The sequence below is a fragment of the Amborella trichopoda genome, chromosome 12 (assembly GCF_054954075.1).
Source record: "Amborella trichopoda isolate Santa Cruz 75 chromosome 12, AtrichopodaSantaCruz75HAP2 v2.0, whole genome shotgun sequence".
NCBI classification, from domain to species: Eukaryota; Viridiplantae; Streptophyta; class Magnoliopsida; order Amborellales; family Amborellaceae; genus Amborella; species Amborella trichopoda.
In genome coordinates this window covers 3331515-3356831 of record NC_142347.1, presented here as the reverse complement: position 1 = coordinate 3356831, position 25317 = coordinate 3331515, and positions in this window count along the sequence as shown.

Below are 25317 nucleotides of genomic sequence, written 5' to 3'. Positions count from 1 at the left end.
TTTCAAGTTTTGGAAATAGTGTATTTTGTAACGTATTTTTGGACCTTCAAATTTCAAGATTTTCAAATTTTCATAGATATGTCGATCTACGCTATTTTTGAGGCTTTAAACTTTTTAAATAAAAATGAAAATACATTTTAAGGCTATCACAAAGATTTTCAGTATTGAAACCACATTTCTCAATACTATTTGAATGTAGGCTCTAAATTGATTGTTTAGAACCTTAGCACCCATTCTAAAAGGCCTCTATCTCGTCTCTCTATTTTTCTCGCATGCTCCAAAGCCTCCCTACGCTTTTTGGGGGGCTTTATTAGTGGCATAATATTCTCGGGGGACTTCTTAGGAAGTTTGTTTTGCGCCCTTTTGTGGTACACACAGAGGAAGCCTGTAGGTTTGTAGAGAGCTCGTAGCGGCCGGCCCATCCTTGGACCTATCCAAGCCATTTAGCCAAAGTAGTGAATGGCATTCTCGGGCCTGGAAATTTGGAGTGGGGCCCAAGTTCCGCTAGGCCGAATTTATAATAACCTGGCCGGAGCCTGGTCAAGTCCAAGTAAATGAGGCTTAGCTGGGCCTTGTTTAAATAAAAATAATTATTTATTATATTTAATATATTATTTTAAAAAAATCCAGGCCGGACTGTATTGTCCCAGGCCCATGCCTGCCTCCAAAAAGTATTTTCTGGCTTACCATGCCGGCCATGGCCAAACCAAGGGGTTTATCATGTAGTCCCAACTCTTCCGGCCCTGGGCGCTTGGCAGCCTTAATTTTATGCGTCAAAGTTTTAGACTAAAATTATTGTAAAAAGGTTTATGCTAATATTCAAATAAATTATTCGAAATATCAAGAAATATAAAGGGTGCGGTTTGTATAGAGTAGAGATTCTAAACAATCAAAGTAAAGTACACCTTTAAATAGTGTTGAGAAATGTGATTTCAATACCGGAAATCTTTGTGATAATCTTAAAATATATTTTCATATTTAATTAAAAAATTTAAAGCTTTAAAAATAGTGTAGATCGAGCAGATCTATAAAAACTTGAAAATTGATGATCCAAAAATGTGTTACAAGATGCACTGTTTCCAAAACTTGAAATCCATTTTTTTTTCTAATGTTCATGTAGCTTGATCTCGAGATGATCAATTTGATGACATCAAAACAACATCTTCTGGTGAGATTTTTTAGGTGAGCTCGAATTTGATTGTTTAGAGCCTCTGCTCAATATAATCTTTTTCCAAATGTAAATGGCCACAAACATGGCCTAGAAAAACTCGGGAAAGAAGATATAATGCCCGATTTTAACATGTCGGGCCTTTGGTTCCTTACATGCCTGATACATAGTTAGCAAGTTAGGGACTATCAATAATTCGGCTCACCATAAAATCGAAAATAAATTATTTTTATTTTAAAAAGTCGGATGAAAAAATCAAGTAAAAAATATGGATCGGTAAAAATACTTCATGTAAAGATATCGCAAATATATCGGACTAGGCTCAACACATTGGAGTACAAAAAACAGTTAATGAGAAAACAATGAAATTTTATTAGTCATTAGAAAGATATCACGACTCACATATAGTTGACGTATGTCCCCATTGTAGTTAATTTTCTAAAATTATTTTAGACAAAATGTTACTACAATGTGAACTAGAAGTATCAAGTTTAGACGTTCTTTATGTAAGCAAGATGCCGAAACAAATAACCATCTATGTCTTCATTGCCCCTTGTCTACCCATTTATTGGGTTGGATCCTGGGTCAAATACAATTTCACTGGGTGACGCCAAGCACGTTTGGGCAACGGTTACAAATTTCTGGATGGCCCTTCTTTAAGAATGGCTTGGCTCTTTGGAAGACCCTTGTGGTGTTCGTTGTGTGGCAGTTATGGACGGAGAGAAATAGCAGGATAAGACAAGATATCAGGTAGGCGATCTTAAGACATTTCATTCTATGGTTACAGTCAGCTATTACTTCAAACGGATGTGCCTAAAAAACAATTTCATTCTAATCTCAAAGCTCTATTAGTCTTTAGGACAGTTAAGGTGAAATAAGGAGAATATAAAACCCTCCCCGACCATATTATTGAGTAAAGCTTAACTTTGATGACAGCACAGTGTAACACACAATAGATTGGCAGCTAGAGTAGGTGGATTGTTGAGAGATTACACTTTGGACGTATCAGGGATAGTTTCCGTCTTTGCCAAGCTAGTGAAGCGTAACTGTTGGCAATGAACATGACAGTCAGCACAAATGTTTCATGGAATCGATTTCCAGATGTACTATGAGAAGGCACATTGGAGCAGCCGGTGACTAATATTATCATTATTATTACAGAAGGGGCAACATAGAGTCCATGGTAGCAGCCGGTGACTAATATTATCATTATTATTACAGAAGGGGCAACATAGAGTCCATGGTAATTCCACGTTGTTGAAGAAGGCAAGTCGTGGGAGCCATTGATGGAGGGCCAGCCAAAAAAACCACTTGGGTCTGTGATGGCATTTTGAATATCATATTATTCTGAACATAGGCTGCGAAGTCCCTTTTTGTCGAATGAAATCCTATGTGGCTCTAACTGAGAACAACCCATTGGAGGAAGGAGTCTATACTAAAGAATATGCCTGTGGCTGCAAATGAACATTGAATCTCTCCACCTCCATCCATATTCTAATTATATTACTAAAAGTGGGGATAGCAAGATTTCAAGCCCGAGGGGTGACCTATAAATAACCTGATACCTTAGGTTTAGTTAGTAGACCAAGGTCCTTACGGACATTCGCATCATAAGACTCCCAAATAGATTGTTTAGATAATTATGGACCTGTTTAGAAATCCACCAACTGACCATTAGCCCTTAAGTTAGCTAATCCCTGAAGAATCACCTTCCAAGCGTAAGGGGAATTACTCTTTTTCCCCCCCATATAAACAAATTTCTGAAGTATCTGTGCTTGAAAAATTGAGCTAGTAAAGAAGATGGCTTGGACAGAATCCTCCAAGCCAATTTCACCATACCGAAAATGTTGAAATCAGTAGTATTTCAAATCCTAAGTCCCCCCTCTTTAAGAGTAAGACATATATTTTTCCATTTCACCATATGGATTCCTTTATTTTCAACTGGGCATGTTCATAAGAAACTCCGCTGCAATTTTTCCACCATATTGCATGTACGTCTAGGCAAGCTAAAAGATAGAATCCAGATGATGGCTGATTGATTGAGTACCAATTTCAGCAACTGTAGTCTGTCTAAATGTGAAAGAGACAATGCTTGCCATGTCCCTATTTTGCAAAACGAATTTCCCAACCAATCCATGGCAGTGGGAGTGCTTTAAATCCCCATGGAACAAGTGGAAGACCCAGATATCTCACTGGTAGAGAACCTTCATCAAAACGAAGCTCTTTTAAAACCATATGGATGATACCTGTGTAACTCCAAAGAAGAATATCTTTCTTTTCATAAAATTCAATTTCTGGCCCGTTGTCAATTCGAAATATGAAAGGATAGATTTCATAACATTAGCATCATAATCAGATGCTTTACTAAAGATGATCACATCATCAGTGTAAAAAAGGTTAGAGATCTCATAATCACGCCCCTGAGGGACAAGCATGATGAAGTATACCATGCAACAATACATAATCCAACTGTCTACTAAGAGAGGGTGATAGTGGATCCCCATCCTTAGACCAGTTTTCCCTCTAAAATAGCTTTTTGGAGACCCATTGCACAATACTGAGAAAGATAAAGTTGAAATACAAAGGCTAAACCAAGATATAAAAAGCTTTGGAAAACCCAATACATGCAATCGTGCAAGGATACAACCCCAATAAACCCGATCGTAAGCATTGGTTAAATCAAGCTGTAAACACATCTTGACCCTTTTGGAATTCTTTTTGCATAGAGAAATAAGCTCTTTTGCCATCAAATTGTTATCCGTGATAAGTATCCTATTTGAAAAGATGGATCAAGGAGATTATCTAAAACCACCTCAAATGTATAGAAATAATTTTGCTTATGATCTTATATAAGACATTGTATAAGCCAACTAGTTTGAAATCTTTCATAACACTTGGAGAGTTCACCTTAGGGATGAGACATATAAAGTAGAATTGATTTGTTTTAGAATTTTACCTTTCATGAAGAAATCATTCAAAGACACAAAGAAATCTTTTTTAATCACCTCCCAATTGAATTTGTAAAATTCCATAGAGAAACTATCTGGACTTGGGGCGCTTTCTCTCTTCATATTCCAAATACATGTTGTTATCCCCTCCAATGTCATTTCCTCAATTAGATGCATTTTCTGATTAAAGTTTAGCACAACAGAGGGTAAAAATTGATTTTCCATATGAAAGTTAACATTGCTTTCCTGTGCACGTAGGTACTCAAAATAACCAATCATGTGTTTCTCAATATCTAACTCAAGAGAAATCCCATTTTGATCATTGAGAAGGAAGCATAATTCTATGATTCCTCCTTTGGAGCATCATATGACTGGTACTATGTTATTATTAGGGAAATTTGAGTGGGAAGCCCTAAGAAGCATTATCCTCTAAATATTTCTTAACAAAATAACAACCACGTTATTGCAAATCATATAAAAAACATTATCAAAGTAAAAAACATAATGAGTAAGAAATCTAAATCTATATCCAAAACATGATTTAAAGTGGAACCAAGTGAACTATAAAATCTGTTGATATAATTTTTTGGTCTTGCGTGGAATTTTTTCATCGTTTTTGTCAAATGTCAAGCTTTCTAAATTCCACATAACTTTTCTGAATTGGTATTTTCCTTTTTTTTTTCATTTAAATTCTTACTGCTTAAAATAACACACAAAACCAACAAATTACGATTTTTATTTTTTTAAAAACTGTTGACTTGGACGTATTATCATCCAAAAAATAGACTCTAATTTATTTATTTTTTATCATCCAAAAAAAAGATTCATTTGTAAAATGAAATGATATAGTTGAACATGAACTCAGTGGGAGTGTAGTCCCACGTGAACCATACTAAACAAATGATATTTGCTGATACCAGACTGAGCTTAACGAGCTAGGTCAGTCGGTTGAAAAAAACATATGTTACCTGGGCATAGAAAACTATTTGATAAGGTTTTTAATAGGTCATCCCTTGATGAGGTCAAAGTATGCCAAGATGAGTGAGTCGAGGGACTGTGTGACCCTTGTATGTGATGGTGGCCTTTAGAGACAAGAGCCAAAGCCTTATCTGCTAGCCATCACATAGCATGCATAATGATAGCCATTTTGGAAAAGCGAACCACCGTTTAGGATGAAGCTTATGCATATACGAGATATACTCATATGTGCCATAGTTGCATCTGGTCTACGTGACCTTGGTACATCTCTAAGGGAGAACCTAAAATCCACAAACTAAGACTATAATCCCTTGGCTCATCGGCCAGACATTGGTGACCCACTAATGAGCCCCTGCATGGATTGTAGGTCATGAAAAATATTGGGTCGATTTGATAAAGCAACTATTGACCGTAGTCCGCATTTGAAGGTGAAGTGCCCCAATATTGGTCTATTTAATTCCTAGATCATATAGATCTTTTTCTCATTTAATGAATTTAATTATGTTTGTTTCAATGATATATGATTTTTAGAATTATTATTTGAATTTTTCTAGATCTCTAGATTTCTTATTTATTAAATTTAGATTTATAGAAAAAGATATTGATTTTCAATTAATTTAAATATTTAAATTTGATTTTATAGATTTTTAAAAATCATATAATTAATTTTAATAATTTTAATATTACATGGGAGGCCCAATATGTTAATGAGCCCACCATTGTATGTGGGTGGGGCGCATGATGTACCACCTAGGGTGGCACACCCCACCCTAATGAAACTTCCCTTGTGTTAGTCCAAGCTTTCGCTTGAAGAGAAAGCTTTGAAGTGTTTTTGAAAATATTTTACCTTGAGGATGCTTTCAAAGGATTTTTGAAAAGCATGAGAATGCTTGTGTATAATTTTGGTATATTTTGAATGAAATTATTTTATTTAATTTCTATTGATGGGAAAATAGTTTAGGAATATGGGATAAAGGTTCTAGCACATTCGGTAATGTTGATGGCCCATCTATGGAATGAATGGCTCAAATCTCTCACCTCACAAGTCTCCCAAGATCAATGGTTCATATTCAATCTCACAAGAAGAGACAAGCAAAAAAAAACTTTAAGAAACCATAATCTTATTCAAGCACTATTAAAAAAAGATTGATCGCTACCCAAATCTCTACACCTTATCTCCTACACCTAATTACCATATCTATCTCTCACGTCCCATAAAGGGGGCTTGCCCCACTTAGAATATCTCTCTCTCTCAGAAGAAAGTCTTTCTCTCTCTCCCTCCCTCAAGAGACCCAAAGGGGCACACCCTACTCTTTCATCTTTGATATCTCTCTCGTGGTGGTATTTACAATTTTCTCATGATCGCTCATCTCTCATTGAGGTTTTAGACTGTAGGTTTGTAGTAGAAAAGAGAAGCATCTCTCTCAAACTAGGTTGCTAAGGGAATTCACTTATGGTTTGTATTTGTGATCAAATGGGTTCATGTTCTATTGGTGTGATTTGGCCTAAACTTGTTTTTCCAGTTGAGATTGAAGGTTGATTGTTGATCCCGCACCATCAGAAGGTGGTGACTCGGTATAGGGTATAATAAACACGGTTGAGGTAATCTCCGACACTTTCTTTTTTTTCTCGCCATATTTAATTATATTGTCTTTATATTATCAAGCAAAAGAATTATCGATATTTTCTTTGTTTAAATAAAATTGGTTTAATGGCATCAAGGTTTTTAAGATTTTGGATTTATTAGTTTTATTTTCCTTGAAGCAAGAGTTATTGTAGTAAAACTACTCATTAGTGATCTTTACCAAAAGAATAGAAAAATAAAAAGAAAATGGGTAATAAGAAGAAAAATAAAAAAATATATCCCTCGCCAATATTGCATTAGTCTTTCTTTCAAACCAATGTTTGAAACCACTACTCGGAGCGAGTGCTCGGTCATGCTCGATCTGAGTACTCGGCAAGAATCTGAGTAAATCGGTCCAGTAGTTCTGAGTATTGTAGCAGTAGAAAAAGGTTAAAAAATTATAAAAAAAATAAAAACAAACTCCAAAAAGGAATGGAATGTATGTTAAATTAGGACTAAGCAAAAAAAAAAATCAAAAGAGGTTAAAAAAGTACTAAAAAAAATATTTTCAAAAATCAACTTGTGATTAGGGTTATTTTCAAAATAATCCAAAAAAAGATGGAAAAACATGGAAATAAGTATTTATCACCAAAATAATTTTCAATCTTTGTCAAAATGGTAGAAATCATAAAAAAATATATCACATATAAATTCCTTAGTTTTTGGGTTTTTTATATTGTTTTTTAATATCTTCAAGTGGGACCCAACTCCAGGGAACTCGGGCTCCCTAGCGAGCCTGGTACTCGGGACTAGGACCGAACAGTCAAACACTGGTGACAACTCTCCCTGATTTCATAAACCAACCACAAAGAACATTCTCTTATGCTAAGCTCTTCCTCTCCATAGACAAGAAAGTCCCAACATTGTGATTTGAAGGATCACATCAGTGCTCATATTGGAGTCTTTTCTGCCCTTATTGGAGTGTTTTCTATGGCATTAGAATGCCGACCACAATGAAAACCAAAACACATGGGGTAATGGACATGGTGATCCACCGTTTCAACAGGGTGCATGCAAAAAATTGGACCAATTTAGTTTGGAAAATGGTTTGATAGGGCTGCAACCACCCTATCAAAGTAAGTAAAGCCTCACCTTATAACTCATCCAAAATTACAATCCAAGTATCGGAAGCCGTTTATATCCATTGTATTATTGGAAAACCACAACCACGACGATTTGAGATGAGGCCTTATTTTGTTTTCATAAAACCTAGGCCATATAGAAACCTCATCCTTTTAGTTTTTCTTAGCGCAGTTACTTGCCTTAAAATTCTGTATTCATTAATTCAAGAGTTGCAGCATAGTTTCTTAGGGTTTGTCGTACTTCACGAGGAACTCGGGGCCTCTTCAGGAAAGTCATGAAATTTATAGCTTAAAATACACAAGTGTTGCCACGCTTACGCCCTACATATTGAAAAAACCTTAACAGAAAACAATAGTTTATGTTTGGTGGGATATACAGGCCGCATAAAAATTCTTTTATAGGTGCGGTTTGCATGGAGCCTAGGCTCTAAACAGTCAAATTAGAACCTACATTCAAATAGTGTCAAGAAATGTGGTTTAAATACTGAAAATCTTTGTGATAGCCTTAAAATATAGTTTCATATTTATTTATAAAGTTTAAACCTTTTAAAATAGTATAGATCGACAGATCTATGAACAATATAAAATCTTGAAAATTGATGGTCAAAAAATGCATTACAAAATATATTATTTCCAAAGCTTAAAATCCATTTTTTTCTCATGTCCATACATCATGATGTCGAGATGACCAATTTGAAGATCTTTGAGCATCAAAACAACCTCTTCTAGTGAAAGTTTTGATGTAGGCGCAAATTTGATTGTTTAGAGCCTTGATTGTATATAAACTTTTGCCTTCTTTTATTATGTCATGTTTTTATCATTGGTACATGTAGTTCATAGTCACCCCCTAGCTGCCACATGGAACTTCTATAAATGTATTTTTAGAAAGAACAGGATTGGTGGGGATTGGTGACTTGAATTGTCCTCTGGAAAAACCGGTTTGGTTTTGCGGATTGGCGATCCGATTGAGTGAACTTTCTAATAAAAAATAAAAAAATTCAAAAGAAAAGTAGGGCTGATTCTATCTGGTTCTCTGATAAAATCGATAGAACTACTTGGTTATGTCAAAAAGTAACCAACTTGTTGATAGAAAAATTGGTTAGTTCTGAATAATTTGCAAGATTTGGATGAACAATTTCCAATCCAATCCGGAGCACTATTTTTTTAAGCCTTGGATGTATCACGAAATGTAACAACTTTGGTCTTAAAAATTTAGTCAACCAGAATGCCACCAAAATTGAGACGAGATGGTGAGAGGGAAGATTGTGACCTTCATGCCAAGTATAAAAGATAGTCTTCTTTGTTTTTTTCCCTTGAATGACTGGTCTTCTATTTTCCCAATGAAACAAGGTAAACAGTCTTTGTTCAAACAAAGAATTTTTTTACATTTGGAGAGAAATGTGTATCGCACATGGGGTTGCCACTGGGCCCAGGCCTGGCCCGAGGCCTAAGAAAAGGTCAAAAAACCTGAAATTACTTCGGTCCTGACGATTAGATACGGCCTGAAAAAAGGCTGTTGGGCTTGGCTGGGCCGGCCCATTCAGAATCCTGTTTTTTTTCCTTGCTCTTCAAATTTTTCTTACTTGTAGTAAACCAAAAAAATATTTGTAGTAAACCAAAAAAACAAAAAGTATGCAAAAATAGTTTTTAGAGAGAAAGATATTGGGTTTCTAAAAAGAGAGAGGTGAGGTTGACATAAAGCGTCTAAATGGGTCAGGCCAGGATTTAACGGGCCACATTGTTTTTCGAGCTTACCGGGGCAGCCGGGCCTATGGTATTGGACATTACTAGCCATTCTGGGGCTGGCCCATTAAAAGGATCGACCGGCCCAGATGAAGAGTGTTTTCCTTTATCCCAGCCCTAAATCCATGACAGGACCAAATCACGGTCGAGACCATTGGCAACCGTAATCGCACATAGCCAGTACATTGGTCACCATTTGCTTATCATTTAGTACCGAAGAGTGATAAACAAATTCACAGCAGAATTTTAGTGATCATTATGATCCACTATATGTTATATATACACACCATACAAGTAAGGTGCACGTCAAAATTGATAGAAGCAATTTTAGTGTTTAAAACTTTACAATAGCTTAAAAATCGATGTTCATTCAGAGAGCTCTCAGAAGTTGGAGGAAGCTGGAGTGATGGAGAGCTCTCCTGTGTTATGTGAGAGTAGTGTCTTGAACGAAAATCCCGAGTCTGAGGAGCCACGAAGAGGAGGAGAAGGGGATGCTCATGATTCTAAGAGATTGTATACTATGAGAGTATTCATTTTTAGTACAAGTTAGCCACAATCATTTTTGTCCATTGAGTGTGAAATCTAAATAGATTGAGACATGTGACAATATTGGAAAAATTTTATTTTGGATTTTGTACATAAACAATGGCACATCATCAACCATCAGATGTCAAATCTAACGGTCAATAATGATTATGACCTCCTCGTAATCTAAAATAAATGATCTTATTATATATATTTGTTTATATATAACAATGCATTGTCATGCGTAAGCATGATAATTAAATGAACTAATGGCTTATGACTTGTGAGGAAATTATCGTTAATTTTTTCCATGAACATGCAATTTATTCTTCTTCTCTTTTTTTTAAAAGATTAATACTTTTATTATTAACTTTCAAGGACCAATAATTACATTTCCAAGATGAGGTCATTAGAGACAATGAGATCTACTAAAGAACTCCCAAGTTTGGTAAGCCGGTCCGCATTTGCCTCACTGTACACATAAGTAAAGGAAATATTCAAAACAACACATATGTTTAAAAACTTCAAACAAGGAGATCAAGGGCTATGTTACCTTTTGCTCCTTTGTGCACTACTTAATAACATTAAGAGTGTCTCCTTCCACCAGAATTGCACCAACTATCCCCTTATTTTGAATGATGAACAGGCAGTACAAGAGAGAAGAGAGGAGATGAGATGGACAAAAAATACCCCTTACCTCATTTTTCTTTAATTATGCATGCAATGTGAATGCATCAAGAAAGAGACTATTCCCTTTATCGACCAACATATTTTTCTATCACATTAACCCTTTGGGGTTGTGTTTTGTGGTGGCGTTCAAGGCCTAAAAGCAATTGTCTAGGGCTTGAATCCCTTATTGCTCTTCAATAAAAGTAGCAAAAAATATATCAGAATATGTTAAACAAGGTCAAGGCCCATGCTTAGTCAATAACCCCTGTTGCTTTACCTTTAAAATAAGAGTGCAGTCTGTATAGAGTTGAGGCTGTAAGCAATCAAAGTAAAGAGTACCTACAAATGGTGTCTAGAAATATAGTTTCAATGCTAGAAATTTTTGTGATAGCTTTAAAATATATTTTCATATTTAATTATCAAATTTCAACATTAATTACAATATTGAAACCACATTTCTCGACAGTATTTGAAGGTAGTCTCTAATTTGATTGTTTAGAGCCTAGACTCTATACAAACCTCACCCATATATAAAATATATAAAAATAATGGAAATATTTTAAAATTTAAATTTTTTTTAAAAAAGAAGTACTTTCATATAGGTATTTCTTTTCTGACCGAAGAAGCAGCACCATGCTTCTCTTTGCTTCCGTTTATACTAAAAATCCAAAGGCTTCAGCGTCTTCGGATGAAACAAAGCGAATTTAATAACATGGGAGCACTTTGCGTTTACTACCTCGCGCAGTATACTCAACATATGGCTCAATATACTTAAAAATGAGTAATCCATGAAACCAAATCTTTACACGCCACAAAAATTGTCTGTTTTTGGGCCGAAATTTGGGACTTATAACGCAAAAAATTATTTTTCCAATTAAAGCCAAATCTTTGCAGACGAAAACGGTTCGGAAAATCTGGGGTGGATATTCGCACGTTTGCCTTGCCACTTAACAGAAATTTAAAATATTTCATTGCACTGAAATTTCGGAGATAAAGCACGAAATAATTATCTTATTTTTTAATAAATTAAAAGAAAAGGAAATCTACTATGAAGTCTACAACCGTATCTTTTAGATTTCTAAGGAGTCTAATTGTTAAGCAATTCGATTCACATGGTTCACGAGCTTTTGTTATAGTCATAAACTTTTGTTGGTAAAATTTTTCGTTTAATTTATTCTCACGCATCACCAATTTTTAAAGGAAAAGTGTTGACTAACATACCATAAAAATATTTTTGAATTTTAATTTTAATTTTTTTTTTTATTCATGATCACCTTGGATCCATAAAAAAAAATTAGATAAAAGATCCACAATTAAAATGGATTTTAGAGGGGGCAGCAACATGTATACATATGAGATAGCCGACTCAAACCTCATCCTTTTCTAAATATATATAATTCACGTTGAAAATTAACTTAAAAAAAAAGAAGATCAGAAATTAATCTTGAGACCAAAATTGTTTATGATTATAAATGACCTATTAGTTACAATATTGTGAGTTCGTTAAGATTTCCATGGAAACCCTCAATTCTTCCATGTTTTCTGAATACACTACTATGTTTGAATCATGCCACGAAATTTCGGATATAGGAAATATGAAAGAAAAATGGTGCTCAAACTTCAAAGTAAAGTATATGTCTTTTTATTTTCCTTGGGAGAAAAATATAATCCACTTGTAGAAAGGAAGTTTCATACAATCTAGACTCGGTCTTTTTTTCTTTTTTTTTAGGGGGTAATTTGGTGGGAAAGATAGGCTCCTACCTGTTTTTCAAGTGCAGTAGAAATTAGCTTCTTTTTTTTTTTCTTTTTTGAAAGTGCTAGTAGGGTGGTGGTGGTGGTGATGGTGAGAATGAAAACCATAACGTGGTGATTAGGGTGTAGGGGTCCTTGTTTGTTTCCATATAAAGATTAAACTTCGGGGAATAGTAGTAGCACTTGTGATCCACCAGCTTCATTTATCTAAGTGTATGAATTTTTTTGGTTTTTATTTGATTTTATCTAATATTAGTTATTTCAAAAGCAATAATAAAAAATAAAGTGAATTTTTCCAATTATTTTTTTGCACACTTTTTTGGGTTTTCCTTCCACCTCAAATTTTAACAGCTTGATGTCCAAGAAAAACTCTCTCTGAAGTTTTCAAAAGTAAAATGGAGGCCCTAATAATTGTTTTATCCAGCGTTTTAAAAAACGCCGAGTCGAACCGGACTCGCCCGGTTCGACTCGGAAATAGTGAAAAAGGAACCGGATCGCCCCGAAAATCGGAAATCGTCCGGTTCTAGAGAGAACCGGACGATTCTGTACAGTGAATCGCCGATTCACTGTACGGAATCGGCGAGTCTGAACAGTGAATAGGCGATTCCGTACGGATTTTTTTTTTTTTTTTTTTTTTTTTTTTTTTTTTTTTTTTTTTTTGGTAATCCATGATAGATTTTTTTTGTAACCCATGATCGAATTTTTTGGTTTTTTGTAACCCATAATAGAATTTTTTGTAATCCATGATCGAAATGTTTGTTTTCTTTTCTTGTAATCCATGATCGATTTTTTTGTTTTTTTTTTTTTTTTTGTAACCCATGATAGAATTTTTTGTAATCCATGATCGAATGTTTTGTAATATATGATCGAAATGTTTGTTTTTTTTTTGTAATCCATGATTGAAATGTTTGTTTGTTTTTTTTTAATCCATGATTGAATTTTTTGTTTTTTGCTTTTTTTGTAACCCATGATAGAGTTTTTTGTAATCCATGATTGAATTTTTTGTAATCCATGATCGAACTATTTTTTTCTTTTTTTGTAATCCACGATTGAATTTTTTGTTTTTTTTGTTTGTTTTTTTTTGTAATCCATGATCGAATTTTATGTAATCCATGATCGAATTTTATGTAATCCATGATTGAATTTATTGAAAATTTGTGATTTTTTTTGTTTAATCCATGATCGAATTTTTTTTTGTAATCCATGATAGAATTTTTTGAAAATTTGTGATTTTTTTTTTAATCCATGATAGATTTTTTTGAAAATTTGTTTTTTTTTTTTTTTAATCCATATTATTCAAAGAGAAAACGAGAGAGATGATGATTCTGAGGCCACCCTATCCCAACCATATTATTCACATATCGAGTCCCAACAGCAACAGTGTAGGGATGAGCACGAAATACTGTAAATTAAATGCTGAATGGCGGTTCATGCAGGGAAAGAACATATCAATATTTGCATATTCATTCAAAAACATGAAAATTCTTAATGGAGTACCCTCATTTTTTATTGAATTCCTAAAAACCAATATTTATAATGAATTTTAATAATTTTTTCGGATTTTTTTGAAGCTTTATTCTGACCGATTCACCCGATTCCGATCAGGATCGCCGATTCGCCGATCCGGATCGGTTTTTGAAAAGCCCGATCCGGGTCACCGATCCGGTTTTTAAACCATTGGTTTTATCCCTTCTTTCTTTTATGTGGTGCCTTTGGCAAAAAAGGGATGCTATGCAAGAAGAATATTTACCTTTCTACAAAAAGGTTACAATCATTTATATAGTTATTTGATTAAGCAACTTAAAGTGCGAAACATGACAATCAAAATATTTTCCTCAAGCACTGTGATATACCTTAACTGCCAGATCTCATATGCAGTAGCGATTACAATTTTCTTGCACTAAATACAAACATATAAGAGGTCTGTAGACCCAAACATAAAATTTCACTTAGAATGCTGAAACACAAGACCGAAATATATTTCTTTTCAAAGCCACATGATCTTGTCTTTCAGAAAACGCATGTCTAGAGGGTTGAATTACACATCCATCACTTCACTAAAATGTTCCAAATCAACCAAATCAGACCAACGAGGTTAACACCGGACTGGATTGAGAGGTTTGGATGAGAAACCAATGAACCTGTTGCATGTATGTACCACTCAAGCCCTTCTGAGACACTTTGTTCCTCTTGAAATGTTAACTGACATTATTAAGGACAGTTTGACAAACAATGAAGTGGAATTCGTGGATTCCGGTCAGTAACTGAAGTAATTAATAAACGTGTTTAGGTACTTAATACGAATTCCTTTATTGTCATAGTTTATGTATGGCTGAGGTAAGCAAATAGAGAAGCGCAAAACTACCCAAACATTGCCAAAAATTTACTTGACTGAAGCAGACCGGTTAACCTGTCCGATTCCGAGTTAAATTTACTAGATCATGAGTACTTATATTTGGGATTAAAAACCCATCTTTAAGATTGATTTGAGAAGAGGCCCCGCATATGTACAATACGAATTGGATGACTCATAGAAATCCATCCTTCATTTTATTGGCTGAAATTTTTTTAACATTTTATTTTGAATTTTTTTATTTTCAAATTTTTCTTATTTTTCCGTAATTCACTTGTTTTTTTCCACCAGCACTCTTCAGCCGCTTCGAACACCGGTCCAGTCTAAACAATATTGAACCCGACTTTGTCTCCTACGCCCACCTTATACAGCCAGTTACTTTAGCTATTTGACCTCATCTGATATTTTTTTTGTTCTTTAGTTTATACCTTTAGGCAGTATTTATTAAGGGGAAGTATTTATTAAAGGGGGAGGTTTTACTGCAGCATCTCGAGGCACCTATTCAAAAGTGGTTCCATTCGAAAATTCATCTTAAATATGAACTTTGGACCTAAAATGTTATTAGTTGATAATATTGACCACCATTACCTTGAATATGGAAAAACAATGGTTTTGAGCCTAAAAAGAATATTATTTTTAATTTTAAGTTTATATTATTTATTTTAATTATGCACCTTTTTCTTTTGAGCTGCAACATTGTTGATTGAAGTGTTAAAATGCACCTAGAAATCATAAAATCTATTTCTAAAATAGATACTTAAGACCACATTTACACTTATCTCGGTTTTCCCTTTACGAAACCTCATTGTTGATTGTGGTGGAATCCTGCTTTTAAATTCTGTTAAGAATTCATAGCATTAATAAAAGGATGCTAAGCCCCCATATTGTAGAAATGCGAGCTTAACAATAAATATATTTTTTAAATATAATTTGATCGTAATTTTTAGCGAATATATAACTTTTAACATGGAGATCATGTATATGAAAAAATAATTAAATATTGAAAACTAAAAATAATAATTATATTAAAAAAATATTTGAACTGTCAATTACAATTGTTTTTAGATGGACCACCTATTTACATATGTCTTTAAGATGGTTGTTTTATGCCTATGGACCCCATATTGTAGAAATGGGGTTCGGCCAAAATGAAACAATTTTCCTCGTCATGTTCATACCAATAATTTTTAGTATAAATACGGTCATGTTGAATGAGAGTTTTAACATTCCACCCATCCCTTCGTCTCATCTTTGTAAGGGAAAGTTACACATCTCACTTGTAGTAAGACTGAGACTCGAACATGAGGCGTGACGTTATCTTTGATGATCCTGGGGCAGTCTTTGCCAAATCATAACTTTAAATTCAAGAAATCGATATTATTTCATACTAACAATGCCACTGTTCTCTCCGTTTCGTATCTATAGGCCAGTGAAAATTTTCGTAGGCTCTGTTAGTAATGCTGGAGCCTTATCTTTCCTTTTCCTTTGGCATTGTGGGTAGGTGTGATAGTAAGTCCTAAAGAATGGTCATTTCGAGCCTGCCTTATCCTTTTTTTTATGGGGTTAACCATAAACCAGGCGTTTTATTGCTTTCTTGCTAACACTTTCCAGTGTTGTTAGGAAAAGAATCGGGACTTAATTGGTTAGCGCTTGACACTCCATCCTAGGCTCAATTCCTACAAAGGGTAGGGGCCGCCTTCTCCCCATTGACTCACCCAAAAAATGCTTCGTGTTTTGGGTGAGCGAATTGGTGCAATTTAATTCTTAAATAACACTCGTCCTTTTGTTTTCTCTACACTTTATTTTTAATTTCTCAAAGCCCGTGAAACTCTTAGCACCCCTCTTCTATCTATTACGATTAGTTCTAATGGTAGTATGGAGTTTGTTGGTGATTCATGTGCATTTTTTATTCACCAAAATACAAAATTCAGTTCATGGGTTTTGAAAAATAAGAATAAAGACAGAATTGTTCATGTATTTTGAGAAATAACAAATAAAAATAGAAGAGAGAAAGACCTGAATTAGTTTCGGGTACTAAATCAGGATTAAAATAAAAAAGACCTTAAATTGTTTTTTTCTTTGTATTATATTTCTTGATGTTGAGATGATCAATTGAAATGCTTTCAAACTTCAGCACACTCATTTCAATTGTATTTTGATGTGCACCTTACCGTTGTAGTATAAAGTTACAACTTTATATAAACTTTTCCTTTTATTTTATTTATTTATTACTCAACAAAAATGGCAAAGGTGTTTGGTAGAGCCACGGCTTTACAAAGCTGCTATTTAAATTTCTTTGTCGAATGAAGATTTGGCACTAGAGAAATTGCAAATTGATTGTATCCATCTAGATGGTCTCGGATTTGGAATAAAAATTTCATTGCAAGCACTAAAAATGTCCCATCTTGTAACAAATTTTTGGGACCCTCCATTTCTAGTTGCACATATCCATCATATTTGCATCATTTTTACAGCTTCAAATTCTAAATTTAGGGAGGAAATAGGTTTATCGGCAGTCACAGAGGTCTTCGAAGCTAGAATGGGATTTTCAGTGGAGTTTTGATATGAAGTTTTGCAAAAATCACCTATTTATTATGACAAGGAAAAAGTTAATATTTGGTGTCAACGTTATACTAAAGAAGTTAGGTGCACCTCAAAAATTGACTCGAAAATGTTGTTCGGATGTTGTAAAATCCTTCAACTGATCCTGTCAACCTCGAGATATATAGATATAAAAAATTAAATTTGAATTCCTAAAAATAATAACACATTATCTTGACCATCCATTATTAAAATTCTTACATGTTTATAAATCTACTTGATCTACACCATTTTATGAACTTTATATTTCATAATTAGATATGAGTATAGAGGCCCTAGCAAGAATTTCCAGAACTAGAAGTGCAACATGATTTAGACGTGCATTTTACTTTCATTGTTTATGGTCAGGGGTGGCCAAGCCAAGACGTGATTTCAAAATTTCCATTTATATATTGTTAACATGTTAAGAATTTTGGTCTCAAGAATAATTTACAAATTTGTGATGATTTTTAAGCATTAATTTAGAAAAGGATGAGGTCTCCATGAGTCGGCCAACTCATATGTACGCAAGCAATCTCCAGCTAAAATCCATTTTAGACAGGGATTTTTTATTAATTTTCTTATGGATTCATCATCAAAACAAGGTGATCATGAATATATATATAAAAAATTTAAACTAAAAAAAATACTTTTTCGGTATTTCTTGGTTTATCGGCAAAAGTTTATTACTATAATAAAAGCTCAGGAGTAATGTCAATCGAATTGCTTGACTATTAGAGCTCCTATAAATCCGAAAGATATGGTTGTAGACCTCATGGTAGATTTCCCTATCTTTGAGTTTATTAAAACATAAGATAATTATTTCATGCTCTACCTCCAAAATTTGAGTGCTCTAAAATATTTTAAATTTCTTTAAGAAGCAAGGGAAACATGGAAATATCCACCCCAGATTTTCCAAACCGTTTTCGGCTGCAAAGATTTGGCTTTAACTGGAAAATTAATTTTTTGATTCATGAGTCCCAAATTTCGACCTAAAACAGACAATTTTTGTGGCGTGGAAAGGGATTACTCTTTTTTAAGTGAGGAGCTCGCTTTAGTGGGAGCAGTATTGTATTATAGCTTGGGGTAGGGCAAGCCTGAGGTAAGCAAGTAAAGAAGGGAAAAACCACCCAAATATTGAAAGTGTTCGAAAGATCAAACCGGGCCGGTTCGAGTTAACTCGGAACCAGTTTTGCCCTTCTTTGTTCGACCCCAAAGCTACCCTACAAAATTTATGAAGAAGATAAACTTCAATCATACATAAACTATGACGATAATGGAATTTGCATTCCAAGATTTGAAGTCTGAAGCTTCAACGAACCATTCTCAAGAAATAATAAACTACATTTTAACTTTGACTCGACTTTGTTGGTAAAACTTTGCATACGATAACCTCCGTAATATATAATAGCAAGTCTCAACTGACTTTACGGGATAGAAATGCATAGCTTAAAGTCCAGTGATTCTTTTTCTTCCGTTAACTAACTACTAACGGTGGAATTAAGTACCTAAGTACGTATATTAATTACTTCGGTTGCCGACCGGAATCCACGAATTCCACTTCATTGTTTGTCAAAATGTCCTTAATAATGTCATTTAACATTTCAAGAGACAAACAAAGTCTCACAATTTCTCGGTCAAGCGATTGCAACTAAAAGTTTAGAATGATATTTGATCTTTTTATATATTTTCTATCATTCTGCAAAGATAGGAAAGTATTTTAGCCATGAATGCTCATTTTTGCATTTTCCCATCCATTTTGGATTATCCCTAAAATATTCCTAGTCACAAATTTACTTTTCAAATCTATTATTTCATGTGTTTTGTTTAATTTTAAACATATTTTTGTATTTTTTGGTATTTTTTGTTTTTTAAACACTTTTTTCCTAACCGGTACTTGCTTGACTAGGACCGGTTGTCTGGACTGGTTTGGGGTTACCCGAACCCAGCCCATGGCCGTGTTCCACTCCCAGTTCGTGTTTTCTGACAGTGGTAGAGATGCAAAGCCGGTCCCTATGTTGCTTGCATGTGCTGCACAATGACTAATGAAAAATAGCCAATATATTAAGGTCATTCTTTTAAAGATAAAAGCAACACTGGTTATTGACTAAGCATGGGTCTTCACCTTATTTAACATATTCTGAAATATTTTTGCTGCTATTATTGACGAGCAATGGCTTTTAGGCCTTGAACCCCACGACAAAACAACCCAGTAATGTGATAATATATATGTCAACCTACAAAGGGAATAATCTCTGTCTTGATGCATTCACATTGTACACAATGGAGGCATTGAATAGTTGTTCCAACATGCAAAAAAATAATTGTTGCATGCGTGAGTTTGGTGCAATTCTTTTATCTTATAGCAAGTTTGGTTTGCATAAAAATCTTTTCTAGAAAGCATTTTCAAAAAAAAATTCTCTCGCATAGTCAAATGTGAAAATATTTTTATACCAATTAGTCTATTGCATCTTTTCACATCAATTGGCAACTTATTGATGTAAAAATATTCCCACACTTGACTATATAAGAGAGTTTTTCATGGAAAAATGTTTTCTAGAAAACATTTTCACGCGAATCAAACATGTCGTTAATATTCTCAAGTAGTGTACCAAGGAACAAAAGGTACCATAGGCCCTTTGATCTGTTGGTTGAGTATTTTAGACATATGCATTGCTCTGAATATATCCTTTATCATGAGGCAAATGAGGTGATTGACCGTCTTACCATACTTGGGAGTTCTTTACCGGACGTCATTCTCTAATGACCTGATCTCTAAATAAATTGCATGATGATGGGAAAAATTGGCGATAACTGCCAAACAAGTCATAACCCAGTGGTTCATTTAGTTATCATGCTTATGCATAACAGTGCATTATTATATATAAGAAAATGTAAAAATTAGATTATTTACTTTTGATTATAATCAGACATTTAGATTTGAACTCTAGTGTTTTATAATGTGCCATAGTTTATATACAAAGTCCACAATAAAACTTTTCCAATGTTGTGACATACTGTAATCTATTAATTTTCACATCTAATGGTGAAAAGTAATTGTGACCTCATACTACTAAAAAATGAATAGTCTCATAGCGTACAATCCTTTATTATAACAATTATTATTTTTTGAAATGTGCATAAAGAATGCCATTTACTTTGATGGAAAACAAAATTTAGTATAGTTGTTGATTATTGCTGTATGTATGAGGGAGAGGGAGAGGGTTTGCCATTTTAAATGTGAGAGAGATCTTTTTCAAATTTGAACGTGAGGCAGGAAGCATCTCAATCCCTTGTGAATAAATGAGACTTATAGATTTTTTTTCTTTCTTATGGTGCCGCGTGTAGCAAACAATATAAGTAAAGTACGAGACAAAAATATTTATCTTTTTTACAAGAGGGTCATAATCATGTATAGCCGTTAGACACAAAAATCAGCTATGTTAAAGTGTGATAGATCATATTAAAAAATATTTACCTTAAACATTGTGATATTCATGTGCTGACAGATTTCATGACCTATGGAGAGATTACAGTTTTTTTGTACTAAATATAAAAGTATAAAAAGTCTATGCAGACTCGAACATAAAATTCCAATTACAATGTTGAAAATTGAAACAAAGAGTGACCTATATTTCTATTCAAAGTCACGCGATCTTCTCTCGCAGAAAACGCATTTCCCTTCTTCCCACTGTTTCTAACTTCTTACCTTCTACGAAGGTTAGAGCGTTGAGGCCACCCAAATTACACATCCATCACTTCATCAAAACGTTCGAAGCCAACCATACTAGACCAATCGCCCATCTGATCCTTCCGGTCCAACCCGCAAGTACTCCAATAGTGTTATTGCCCTAAGGTTTTTTGAAATTTCCCTATTTTTTATGTTTCTTTTTTTTCCCTATTCTTCCCATCAATTCTCTCAAGCCGATTTGATTTTTTTTTTTTTTTTGAGGAGCATTAACAATTTCATTGCATCCTGTATTAGCACCTTACATCATTACAATAGCCAATTGCCTCTTACAGCTAAACAGAAATGAAAGACGACAAGAATTCCAATAAAAAACAATGACACGCCATTTGATCACCCTTCCAGTCTAAACACCATTGAACCCAACATCGCCTCCCACGTCCACCTTATGCAATCAGTTTTGATTATTTTGTTCTTTAGTTTATCCCTGTAGGCAGTATTTATTAAAGGATTGGGTTTTAGTCAATGGTTTAAAAAACGGATCGGTGACCCCGATCGGGCTTCCAAAAACCGATTTGGATCGGCGAATCGGCGATCCGGATCGGGAATCGGGTGAATCGGTCAGAATAAAGCTTAAAAAAAATTCCAAAAAATTATTAAAATTCATTATAAATATTGTTTTTTAGGAATTCAATAAAAAATGAGGGTACTCCATTAAGAATTTTCATGTTTTTGAATGAATATGCGAATATTGATATGTTCTTTCCCTGCATATACCGCCATTCAGCATTTAATTTACAGTATTTCGTGCTCATCCCTACACTGTTGCTGTTGGGACTCGATATGTGAATAATATGGCTGGGATAGGGTGGCCTCAGAATCATCATCTCTCTCATTTTCTCTTTGAATAATATGGATTAAAAAAAAAAATAACAAATTTTCAAAAAAATCGATCATGGATTAAAAAAATAATCGCAAATTTTCAAAAAATTCTATCATGGATTACAAAAAAAAATTCGATCATGGATTAAAAAAAAACAATCACAAATTTTCAAAAAATTCAATCATGGATTACATAAAATTCAATCATGGATTACATAAAATTCGATCATGGATTACATAAAATTCGATCATGGATTACATAAAATTCGATCATGGATTACAAAAAAAAACAAACAAAAAAAAACAAAAATTTCAATCGTGGATTACAAAAAAAGAAAAAAACAGTTCGATCATGGATTACAAAAAATTCAATCATGGATTACAAAAAACTCTATCATGGATTACAAAAAACTCTATCATGGGTTACAAAAAAAACAAAAACCAAAAAATTCAATCATGGATTACAAAAAAAAAAACAAACATTTCGATCATGGATTACAAAAAAAAAACAAACATTTCGATCATGTATTGCAAAACATTCGATCATGGATTACAAAAAATTCTATCATGGGTTACAAAAAAAAAAAAAAAACAAAAAAATCGATCATGGATTACAAGGAAAGAAAACAAACATTTCGATCATGGATTACAAAAAATTCTATTATGGGTTACAAAAAACCAAAAAATTCAATCATGGATTACAAAAAAACAAAAACAATTCGATCATGGATTACAAAAAAATCGATCAAGTATTACAAAAAAATCTATCATGGATTACAAAAAAATAAAAAAAATAAAAAAAAATAAAAAAATAAATAAAAAAAATAAAAAAATAAAATTCCGTACGGACGCGCCGATTCACTGTTCGGACTCGCCGAATCCGTACAGTGAATCGGCGATTCACTGTACAGAATCGTCCGGTTCTCTCTAGAACCGGACGATTGCCGATTTTTTAGGCGATCCGGTCCCCTTTTCACGATTTTCGAGTCGAACCGGGCGAGTCCAGTTCGACTCGGCGTTTTTTAAAACACTGGTTTTAGTACTGCAGTTTGTGGCAACCATTCATAAGAGGATTCCTCATCATTAAGACCTAAAATGTCATTAGTCAATAATGGTTTTGAGCCTCAAAAGAAGATTATTTTAAATTTAATTTTATATTATTTATTTTAATTATACACCTTTTTTTTTTTTTGAGCGTCAAACTCATGAATCTAAAGTAAAAATGCATCTTGACTTGGGACTTCTTACAAATCATAAAACTCATTTCTCAAATAGATAATTAAGTTCACATTTACAGTTGGGAAAATTACCAAAAAAAAAAAAAAACCTTCAAGTATAATATCTATGCAACTTGCCATTCAGCTAACCTTCCTCTCATTTTTTTTCCCCACAACCACCTTTTTTCGCAAATACGCCCCAATAAAAAAAAATAGAAAAAAAGAGACTAAACTACCCTTCTCTCTCCTCGTGGCTTTTACTCATGACTCTCTCCTTGTTCCTTTTAAACACTCTGGCAATCTATTTAAACTCTCCGGCAATAAAGACAATGCACTCCGACCATTCAAGACTCGCTCCGGTAGTACACCTTCTAGAGCCAAAACATTCCGGTGGTTGGATTAGTCGCTCCGGCAATGAGGACAAGCGCTCCAGCAATGCAAGGACTCGCTCCGGCAATACACCTTCTAGAGCCACAGCGTTCCGATGGTTGAATAGGTTGCTCTGGCAATGAAGACAAACGTTCCGACAATACAATGGCACGATCCGGCAGTACAATACGAGAAAATATTATCTTCAAAAAAAAATAACAACTTTTTACCTTGGATGGGTTTTTGTAAAAAAAGGTCGTTGTAAAGAAAAACGTGAGAAAAAAAGCCCGCTGGCGGTAAGTTGGAGTATGCTTGGGGGGGGGGGGGATTTGTAATTTTCCCACGACACTGTTCATTACGGTGGATTCCTGCTTATAAATTTCAGATTCCCTTGAGAATTCAAACATAAATAAAACTTGCGAATGAAAAATAAAGTTGTACTATTTCGTTACGACATATTACCCCACAACATAACATCATAACATCATTGACTAGTTTGGGTGTTGACTATTCCCTTTTATTTTCCAGAGAGAAAAATAAGTAATCCGGCGGTGGTTCAAAATGTACACTTGCGGAACGCGTGTTTTGAAACGGAACGGTGACGTGTCAGCATTCCCAAAACACATAGTCAGTCCGTTTTGGCGTCCTGTGAAATTATCTTACATTCAAATTAAAATTATATTCTCACGAAAACAAGAAAATCTGTGGCACAAATTCGCCTAAGGCACGTGCCAAGACGAAACAGAGAGCAAACCTGTGGACCCCCACCTGAGGACGAGCTCATTTGGCCTTTCGGCTCCTTGTCTGTAAAAGTGGCCATCTCTCGCATGAAGCCGCAATATTTCGTCCGCTTGCCGAATATTCGTTCGCTGATTGTCGCCTCCTCGTACCCGAAAGTTTCGGGGAGTTTCGCCACGCACTTAGCCCTATCATCGAACAGAACTTCTCGCCCTATCATCGAACATAATTATCTTATTTTTTAATAAATTAAAAGAAAAGGAAATCTACTATGAAGTCTACAACCGTATCTTTTAGATTTCTAAGGAGTCTAATTGTTAAGCAATTCGATTCACATGGTTCATGAGCTTTTATTATAGTCATAAATTTTGTTGGTAAAATTTTTCGTTTTAATTTATTCTCACGCATCACCAATTTTTAAAGGAAAAGTGTTGACCAAAATACCATAAAAATATTTTTGAATTTTAATTTAAATTTTTTTTATATTCATGATCACCTTGGGTAGTTGATAAATCCATTAAAAAAAATTAGATAAAAGATCCATATCTAAAATAGATTTTAGAGGGGCCCCAACATGTATACATATGAGATGGCGAACTCAAACCTCATCCTTTTCTAAATATATATAATTCACGTTGAAAATTATGTTAAAAAAAAAAAGATCAGAAATTAATCTTGAGACCAAAATTGTTAACATGTTAACAATATATAAATGGAAAATTTGACATCATGGCTTGACCACCCCCGACCATACAAAATATGTGTAGAAATACCACGGGCACAATCGGGATTACTCCATAAGGGAGTAGCTTATCCATGCTTATGACTACTAATTATCATAAACTTGATCATAAATAAGGAAAGTATGGTGCGCCTTTAAATCTTATTATAGGTATTGTTTTGGTTCTGGAAACACTTTAGAATGCTCTAAAATGCTATTCCCATATATAGTTATGAAATTTCAAGATTCAAAAATAGTGTAGATCAAGCAAATCTATAAG